Raw genomic sequence first — 10,000 nt, 5'->3', positions numbered from 1 at the left:
CCCAGTGGTCTTCCGGGTGCGATTCAAGGTGTTGGTTACCACCTTTAAAGCGCTCTATGGCATTGGACCTGGGTACCTTCGAGACCGTCTTCTGCCACCAGTAGCCTCCCACCAGCCAGTCCGCTCCCACAGAGAGGGTCTCCTCAGGGTGCCATCGGCCAAATTATGTCAGCTGGCGACACCCAGGGGGAGGGTCTTCTCTGTGGGAGCCCCTGCCCATTGGAATGAACTCCCCCCAGAAATGCGTAAGATCTCCGATCTCCGTGTATTTCGCTGTGCCCTCAAAACCTTGTTGTTCCGCCAGGCCGGGCTATCAATGTAAAGATTTTAATTGGTTTTAAATATGGGATTTTAAATTTGGGGGTTTTATAATTGAGCCAATTATTTAATAATTTTAATTATTTTTAAATTTTGTCTGTCTTTGTGCTTTTAATCAGGCTGTACACCGCCCTGAGTCCTTCGGGAGAAGGGCGGTATAGAAATAAAATAAAATAAAATAAAATAAAATAAAATAAAATAAAATAAAATAAAATAAAATAAAATAAAATAAAATAAAATAAAATAAAATAAAATAAAATAAAATAAAATAAAATAAAATAATAAAATAAAATAAAATAAAATAAAATAAAATAAAATAAAATAAAATCCACAGCCTCCTGGTCATTGGCTCAAAATAAACCAGTCAGTCTTCACTCCTAAAGCAGGACTAGAATTCACATTCCCTGGTGACTGGCCCAAATTCATCCAGCTGATGTCTAAGGTGGAACTAGATTTCACATCTCCTGATGATTGTCTCAAAGTCGCCCAGCTAGCTTTCATGCCTAAGGTAGAAGTCAAACTCATTATCTCCTTGTTTCTAGTCTGGGGCCCATAAATATTAGATCAAACCAGCTCCTTTCCTGGGTGGTCTAAATTATGAGATGTTGTGATCATCCCACAATACCTCTGGAGAGACGACTTCAGATTGTGACTTTAGGAACTACTTTCAACATTTGACCGTATGCATAAAACAATTGACCTGTGGACCAGCATGGGAATTGTGGCACACAATCCACAAAACAATGTAGTTAGGGAAAACAGAATGATATTGGAGTCCTGGTGGCGCAGTATTGCCGGATAACTCTGCCCACAGCCAGGAGTTCGATCCTGACCGGGTCAAGGTTGACTCAGCCTTCCATTCTTCCGAGTTCAGTAAAATGAGGATCCAGATTTTTGGGGGGCAAGATGCTGACTCTGAAAACTGCTTAGATTGGGTTTGTAAAGCACTATAGAGTCAGGGGTGGGCTTCAAAAATTTTAGCAAGGGGTTCTCTGCCCGGTTGCTGGGTGGGTGTGGCCATGGTGGGCGTGGCTAGTTGGCCTCCTGCACCACAGCGGAGAGGGTGTTTTGACCTCCCCGGGCTCCGGAGGCTTTTCTCGAGCATCCGGAAGGACAAAAACAGCCTCCCAGGCTCTGGAGGCCCTCTGGAGGCTGGAAACCAGCTGTAGGCCTGTTTTTCACCCTCCTTGAGCCTCCGCGCATGCCCTGCACTTATGTGCATCCAAAAGGGGCCACATAGGGACTTCTGGGAGGGGTGGGGTGGGGTGGGCGGGGCCATCCAGGAGTGGGATTTGGGGCTTCTCCCAACTGCACAGAATCTTAGCTATAGGTTCTCCCGAACCCCTGCAAACCCCCAGAAGCCTGTATAGAGTGGTATATAAATCTACATTCTATTGTTATTCCTTTAACCCGTTAAACTTAAACCTTAAGTTCACGATATGAAAAGGGAATGATCAAACAGGGAAGCTTGGGGAGGCCATCAAAAATCTTCAACGGATGTGATAAAAACGAACCCGTCTGTTTCCCACAATATAACGGCGCGTTCTTTGAACTACAAAGCACAATCCGCCATTCTTGACTTCTTTCATTTATTCCAAATAATTAAAATTCCGTTGATGCCAAATTCCCACATACTTTCTCTGGAACAAATAAAGCACAGAGGCCCAGCTGTTCGCAATGTAATTAATATAACAGAATTAGAGATATAATTAATATAACAGAATTAACTTTCAGGCTGTGGCTGGGAAGATCACTTTCAAAACGGCCCTCATGTAAAACAAAAACAAAACAAAACAAAACACGCACCATGCGTGTAGAAAGGAGGTCATCTAGAAGTTATGGGGATGTTCTGCTTGCCAGGAGTTTGTGTGCTTTTTGGTTTGCATTTGTCCTAGTGTAACATCTAAAGATGTGATGGCTTTCACACCTTCCTTCATCTATCATGTTTTATTTGTCTATAGGAGTAAGCCAGGGGTGTCACACTCATGTTGTCACAGCGGTGTCAAGTAATGTATCGTGACTTTTCTCCCCTTTCCTAAAACGGGGGTGGGCATGGCCAGCACATGTGTTGAGGGTAAAAGTGCCTTCTGCAAAGTGGTGCAACGGACCAGACAACGAATAGATACGTTGCTTAGCAAAACACACAGATACTCACAGACTCTGAACGTTTAAAGAAAAATAAACAGTCTTTACTTGTAGTAAAGCAAAACAAACTTGGCTTCTCAAAACAAAGATAACACTTCTTCAAATAATCACGGTTCAACACAAAAACATAGTTTGCTTACAATTCCAGTTCTCTTCAGTAACCCAGACACAGTTCCTTTCAGCAGTTCAACCTTCTAATAGCAGGAGCAGAAGTGAATGAACTTCCTGCCTTCTTTTATGTCTGCTTAGCACAGCCAATTGGTCGTCTTTGTAGCAGTTAAAGTTACAGAACATAGTTTTCTATACATTATCTACCCAACCGTAGGATAAGCGTCCAACAACATGACACATCCAGCCTGCGGGCCACGAGTTTGACACCCCTGGAGCAGTGGTGGGTTTCAGATATTGTTACCACCGGTTCACCGCATGCATGCTCGTGTTGTGTGCATGTGAACCTATTGCGCATGCGTCTGGCCTTCTGTGCATGTGCTTTGCTCGTGCATGCGCCTTCTGCACAGGTGCCCGGCCTCAAAAACATGGCTAAATAGGAGAGCATAGCGCAGGGGCCGGTGAGCATGCTCACACCGTTATCTCCACTACCAGTTTGGATAAATCTGTCGGAACCGGCTGAATGCCACTCTGAATGCTATTCTGCCCTGGAGTAGATCAACAAGGGGATCAGTACCAAGGACCATCTCCTTCTCCTTCTCCTTCTCCTTCTCCTTCTCCTTCTCCTTCTCCTTCTCCTTCTCCTTCTCCTCCTCCTCCTTCTCATCCTCGTCCTCGTCCTTGTCCTCCTCCTCCTCCTCTCCTCTTCCCCTCCCCTCCCCCTTCTCCCTCTCCTTCTCCTCCTTCTCGTCCTCATCCTTGTCCTTGTCCACCTCCTCCTCCCCCCTCCCCCTCCCCCTTCTCCTTCTCCTTCTCCTCCTGCTCCTCCCTTTTATATGTTTTTATGGTGATGAACTATCAGTTATTTCTTATTAAAAAAGAAACATCCCCAGGTGTATGGAGAAAGGATTTAAAAGTGATAAGGAATTTGAAAATCCTCCTCCTCCTCTTCCTCCTCTTCCTCCTCTTCCTCTTTTCTTTCTTCTCCCCCTCCTCCTCCTTCTCTTCCACCCCTCCTTCTCCTCCCTTTTACGTGTTTCTGTGGAGCTGAACTATCAGTTCTTTCTTGCTAAAAAAAAAAACCCAAAGAAACATCCCCAGGCCTATGGAGGAAATTGGGAATCAAACAACAAGCTGCTCCTCTTTTACTCTGATCACTCCTGCATCAGAACAATGTTGGTACTAAAAGTGGAGAAAAAAAAGGAAGCGGATCAGCTTTTATGTCAAAGAAGACATCAGGTGTGCCTTAGAAGCTGTTTTTTTTTTATCCGAAGGCCAGAAATGGCTTGTTTGCTGACTTCCAGTCCCACCGGAAGTTGGTAAACAGGCTGTTTCCAGCCTCCGGGGGTGTGGGGAAGGCCGTTTTCACCCTCCGCAAGCTCCTAGAAAGGCTCTTGAGCCTGGGGAGAGAGAAAAACGGGCCTTCCTCACCACTCCCCAAGGCCCTCTAGAAAGGAAACAGCCTGTTTCCCTACTTCTGGCAGGCCCAAAAGGCCCAAAAATCAGCTGGCTGAGCTCGTGTGCCCACCGGTATGGCTATGTGTGCCACCTGTGGCATGCATGCCATAGCTTCGCCATCACAGCCCTATAACATTTCAGACAAAGAAAACAAAATGGCAAGGAAGCTTGAGGTCCCCAGGTGTGCAAACAGCTGGGAAGGCAGAGGAAAACATGGGAACAAATTCCTAAAAGGAATACCGTATTTTTCGGAATATAAGAGGCACCATACTGTAAGACGCAGCTTAGTTTTTGGGGAGGAAAATAGGGGGGAAAAAATCTGCCTACCAAGTATTCATCTGGCTAGCGTCCTTAGTCTGGTCAGCTTCAGCACATTAGTTTGTGGACAGTCAGCAAACAAACCAGCTGATTTTCAGGCCTTCTGGGCCCACCGAAAGTAGGGAAACAGACTATTTCCTGCCTCCTGAGGGCCTGGGGAGGGCATTTTTGCCCTCCCCAAGCTCCTAGAAAGGCTCTGGAGCCTGGGGAGAGAGAAAAACGGGCCTACTGGGCCCACTGTGCCATCGCGTGCCAGGAGTGGGGGGGGGAAGTGGGGGGTCATGCACACACGCGCGGGGGGTGGGGCGCATAGAATTATGCATGTGGCCCCGCCTCCTCCCCACTCCTGGCACATGATGGCAAAAAGGTTACCCATCACTGTTATAGGGTTTCCCTCTAGAAGACCTCTAAGGTCCCTTCCAACTCTGTTATTTTGTTAAGGATGTCGGCCACATCATGTATTCTCTATCTTGGATACATTGATGGAAATAGTTTTCAGATTCTGTTGAGAAAAGTATCTAGAAGAACCTCTTTTCCTCCATTACATGGATGGACAAGCTACCTTCAAAGCTACATTTCCTTCATGACTGATCTTCCTCCGGGGCGCAGCCTCCAGACAGCTTAGATGTTATTTATGACCCATTGTCTCATTTTCCATGAAGCAACTTGAAGGCTGAAAAGTCCCAGATCCCACCCCATGTGAGTCATCAGTCATTTTTCAGTGACCTTTGCAACACGCAGCAGCTCCTTCAAGATTAATTTAGAAGGCAAATTGATGTGGCAGGTGATCTGGGCATTGGAAGGATCTAAACACAGGTTGATTATTGTACTCTAACCCTCCAAATCAGTTCATTTATATGCCAAAGGTGCTTTTTTTCAGGAGGCAACTGGACTTTCTGGTTTTTCTTTCAAGATGTTTCACTTCTCATCCGAGGAGTTTCTTCAGCTCTGACTGGATGGTGGGGAATGAAAGGATTTATACTCCTTGCAGAGAGCTGGTCTGCAAAGAGTATAAATCCTTCCATTCCTCACCATCCAGTCAGAGCTGAAGAAGCTCCTCGGATGAGAAGCGAAACATCTTCAAAGAAAACACCAAGGGAGTCCAGTTGCCTCTTGATAAAATACCTTTGGGACAACCAGGACCTGGATGACCGAGAATCTCCAACAACAGTTCATGTTTAACATGACCTCCAGTGGGATTTTTTTAAAAAAACAAACTTTCATCTTTTATTTTCAAAGTTCTCGTGGTTTTTAGAGGCTCTTCTATGGTATTTAGAATATAGAATAACAGAGTTGGCAGGGACCTTGGAGGTTTTCTACTCCAACCACCTGCTTAGGCAGGAAAACCCTACACCATTTCAGGCAAATGGTTATCCAACATCTTAAAAACTTCCAGTGTTGGAGCATTCACAACTTCTGGAGGCAAGTTGTTCCACTGATTAACTGTTCTAACTGTCAGGAAACTTCTCCTTACTTCTAGGTTGCTTCTCTCCTTGATTAGTTTCCACCCGTTGCTTCTTGTCCTGCCCTCAGGTGCTTTGGAGAATAGCTTGACTCCCTCTTCTTTGTGGCAGCCCCTGAGATATTGGAAGACTGCTATCATGTCTCCCCTAGTCCTTCTCTTCATCAAACTAGACATACCCAGTTCCTGCAACCGTTCTTCATATGTTTTAGCCTCCAGTCCCCTCATCATCTTTGTTGCTCTTCTCTGCACTCTTTCTAGAGTCTCCACATCTTTTTTTATAGTGTGGTGACCATAACTGGATGCAGTACTTCTAGGTTGCTTCTCTCCTTGATTAGTTTCCACCCATTGCTTCTTGTCCTGCCCTCAGGTGCTTTGGAGAATAGCTTGACTCTCTCTTCTTTGGGGCAGCCCCTGAGATATTGGAAGACTGCTATCATGTCTCCCCTAGTCCTTCTCTTCATCAAACTAGACATACCCAGTTCCTGCAACCGTTCTTCATATGTTTTAGCCTCCAGGCCCCTCATCATCTTTGTTGCTCTTCTCTGCACTCTTTCTAGAGTCTCCACATCTTTTTTTTAATTTCAGCTTAGGGAGGGAGCTAGACAGTTAGGCAGACTTTCAAAGGTCTGTTTGACATTTTGTAAAGAGCCAACGTAAACCATCCACCCCAGCGAAAATGTCTGTGGTGGGGGAATCAATAGTGAGCTGTTATCATGGAAACAAAGAGGTTGAAAGTCATGCAGACGTAATGCAATATTAATAAGACATCCTATCACAGTTGCTTATTTTATTTATTTATTTTGGGGGGAAAATTTATCGGGCTGCCTGTCATCACCAAACCACACTGGGCTTCCTATCAGAAAGGTAAATAAACGGAATGGAACAATAACAAAATAATATCCTAGCCACTCACTCGCCCACCCCCAACTGCTTCAAAAAAAAAACAAAAACAAACATCAGATGGAATGAACAGAAAGCAAAATAAGACAGCTCTGTGTATTTTGCAGAGGTCACCGTGTCTACATCTGCTGCGGAGAGGCAGAGGGTGATGGGAAGTCGGCAAGGTTCTGCTTATTTATTTGTTTTTTGCTTGTATTTGCATGCATCCTTTTGTTGGAGGAAATATCCTTCTGGGTTCAGTTCCAAGTGGGGAAAAAAAGACACTGGAAACATCGAGACTGTTTGGAAAGATGATTTAATGGCAGACAGGAATCGCGTGGCTTGAGTTCCTGAGTAGAAGTCCGAGATGCTGGGAATACCTTGGTTTTATGCCCTCTGTTGGGCCCTGTTGTGGCTCCGTTATCTGAGCCTGTGTCATCGGCAGGAGAGGACTCCGAGAGTGAAGGAGAGGAGTTGGCAAGGCCTCCCTCTCCAGGACCCTCCTCTCTGGCAATGCCTTCGGTGTCCGCCGAAGGGCAAGAGATAGGGCCGGGGCCAAGCACGTCCACGCAGCCACAGATGGACAGTGATGAGGGTAATGAGTCTTGGCTGGATCCACACCAACGTCGCAGAGATAAGCACGTGCAACAGAAAAAAAGGCATGTCCGAGATTAGGCTGAGTCACTGGACCACACCCCACAGGATTTAAAAGGGAGCGTGATGGCCAGTCAAAGCTGAAAGCTTCCACGCCATTCTGCATTGCCGGACTTTTGGCTATAGACTTTGCTGAATTATCTCTGGACTTGATTGACTCCATAATTATTGAGCTGTTTCTTTTGTTGTATCAGAAGTGGGGAGAAGTTATCTCTCCCCTTTGTAAATAATAAACTCTTGGCAGGCAGCCACTAGGTTGTTGCCAAGTTCCGTTATCATAAGGAAAAGGATTTTGCCGGCTGGTTTGGTCTTTAACTCTTGAACGTCTGTTGATGTGTGTGCGTGTGGTTGGGGACAGAACAGGCCCCACTTCTGAGTTCCTTCTTCCTGTATAAGAAATGTATCCTGATTGGTTGTCAAACTCCCAGATGGTCTAGGGCAGCGGTCACCAATTGGTGGTCCATGGACCACTGGTGGTCCACGAGAAAATTTTGGTGGTCCACAGAAAAATTATTTGCATTTTTTATATTGCACTAAATCAGGGGTCCTCAAACTACGGCCCCTGGGATGGATGCGTGCAATGAACGTTTGTGTTGCTGCAGAGAGTCTCCCCCTTCAGGGTCTTCCTGTGTGGGTTGGACAGGGGAAGAATTTCCAACTTGAGGTCTGATTCAGCCTCCTGGTGTGGGGCTTTGGGCAAAGGCTGGAGGGAAGTGCCACTGGTGGCAAAGAGTCGGAGGACCTTGTTCCAGTGGGACTGCATCATGGCCTGGAACTGGCTGACTATCTCAGCCCGCTGAGCCTCCAGGAGCCAGTACCTGGCCTTGCACTCCCACAGGTCTTCCCTCTGCTTGGAAAACCTACGCTCCTAGTCCTCAGTGAGCTGATTCTGCTGAGCCTCCTTCTCAGTCAGATCCAATTTGAACTGAGCTGTTTTGCTAACTCTTTCTCATGATGGCTGCTTAGCTCCCACAACTGCTTCCTGTTGAGGCCCTAAGAAGCCCGGGCAGGGAGGCGAGGAATGACTCAGAGGGGAGGGGTGAGTAGAGGCCGGCGAGGTGACCCTCAACATGAATGACATTGAGTTGGCCACGCCCACCCAGTCACATGACCACCTAGCCACGCCCACCCAGCTGGTGATTAGACAGATCATATTAGTGGTCCCTGGGATTACAATTATGAATTTAGTGGTCATTGAGGTCCGAAAGATTGGTGACCCCTGGTCTAAGGGTCTTAGCTAACTTCACAGGTTGTCTCTCAAGCTTGCTTGAGTCTTGGCATGTGGTGAGTTTCTGTTGCTAGATGGGTCCTATCCAGGGGTGGGTTTCAACAATTTTTACTACTGGTTCTGTGGGGGTGGTTTAGTGGGCGTGGCATGGCTTGGTGGGCATGGCTTGGTGGGCATGGCAGGGGAAGGATACTGTAAAATCTCCATTCCCACCCCACTCCAGGGGAAGGTTACTGCAAAATCCCCATTTCCTCCTGATCAGCTGGGACTTGGGAGGCAGAGAATAGATGGGGGCAGGACCAGTCAGAATTTTTACTACCGGTTCTCCGAAGTACTCAAAATTTCCGCTACCGGTTCTCCAGAACTGGTCAGAACCTGCTGAAACCCACCTCTGGTCCTATTCTGTTGCAGATGATGGTCCATTGACAAAGGTGGGGGGAAATGAGTGAGCTTGGCTGAGGCCTTAATGGCCCATTGACAAAGGGGGGGGGAGGGGGGAGGCAGGTAGCTGCTTTGTCTTTAAAACATGTTTGTCCATTTCTCATCCAGGGAGGTATAATATTCTGCCTTTTTTAATATTTCCTAAAATATTTCATTCTTCTAGGAGAGGGGTGAATGCTAACTTCCTACACTTTCATTAGTGCCATGCAGGGGGGGAAAAAACAGGAGAATATTCAGCCGAGTGTAGAGAGGAAAAAAGTATTGCTTTTTAATCATCATCATCATCATCATCATCATCATCATCATCATCATCATCATCATCATCCTAGGTCCTTGGTTAGGACTCGAGTTGCTGAGCTATTAACCAGCCTCAAAGGCTGTGAATCTCACTAAAGATTAACCAATAATAATAATAATAATAATCTAATCCATCCACAGATAAATTAAAATGTACAGGCTAATAGGATTATCAAAAGAATAAGCAGCGAAGAGAAATGTTTCAATTAAAACCCTGGGGTGAGTAATGTTATTATTATTTTTTTCGTGCTGGTATACAACCTTTCCCTCGGGATTGTAAAGTAAGATGTGTAGATGGAACCAGGTTGGTTTGCTGTCACTTCCCAAGAAGGTGGAGAAAGTGTTTACCTTAATGGAAAGAAGGAGGAGTAGGTGTGATATGTTAGCAGTGTTCTAATATCTGCCCCAAAGAAGAGGGAGTCAAGCTATTCTCCAAAGCACCTGAGGGCAGGACAAGAAGCAATGGGTGGAAACTAATCAAGGAGAGAAGCAACTTAGTTGTGGATGCTCCAACACTGGAGGTTTGCAAGAAGAAGTTGGATACCCATTTGTCTGAAGTGGTGTAGGGTTTCCTGCCTTGGCAGGGGGTTGGACTAGAAGACCTCCAAGGTCCCTTCCAACTCATTCTATTCTATTCTATTCTATTCTATTCTATTCTATTCTATTCTATTCTATTCTATTCTATTCTA

Source organism: Pituophis catenifer, unplaced genomic scaffold (genome assembly GCF_029215685.1).
Source record: "Pituophis catenifer annectens isolate HBS135680 unplaced genomic scaffold, rPitCat1.0.hap2 SCAF_2, whole genome shotgun sequence".
Classification (NCBI taxonomy): Eukaryota; Metazoa; Chordata; class Lepidosauria; order Squamata; family Colubridae; genus Pituophis; species Pituophis catenifer.
Note: the sequence above shows the minus strand (reverse complement) of the source record.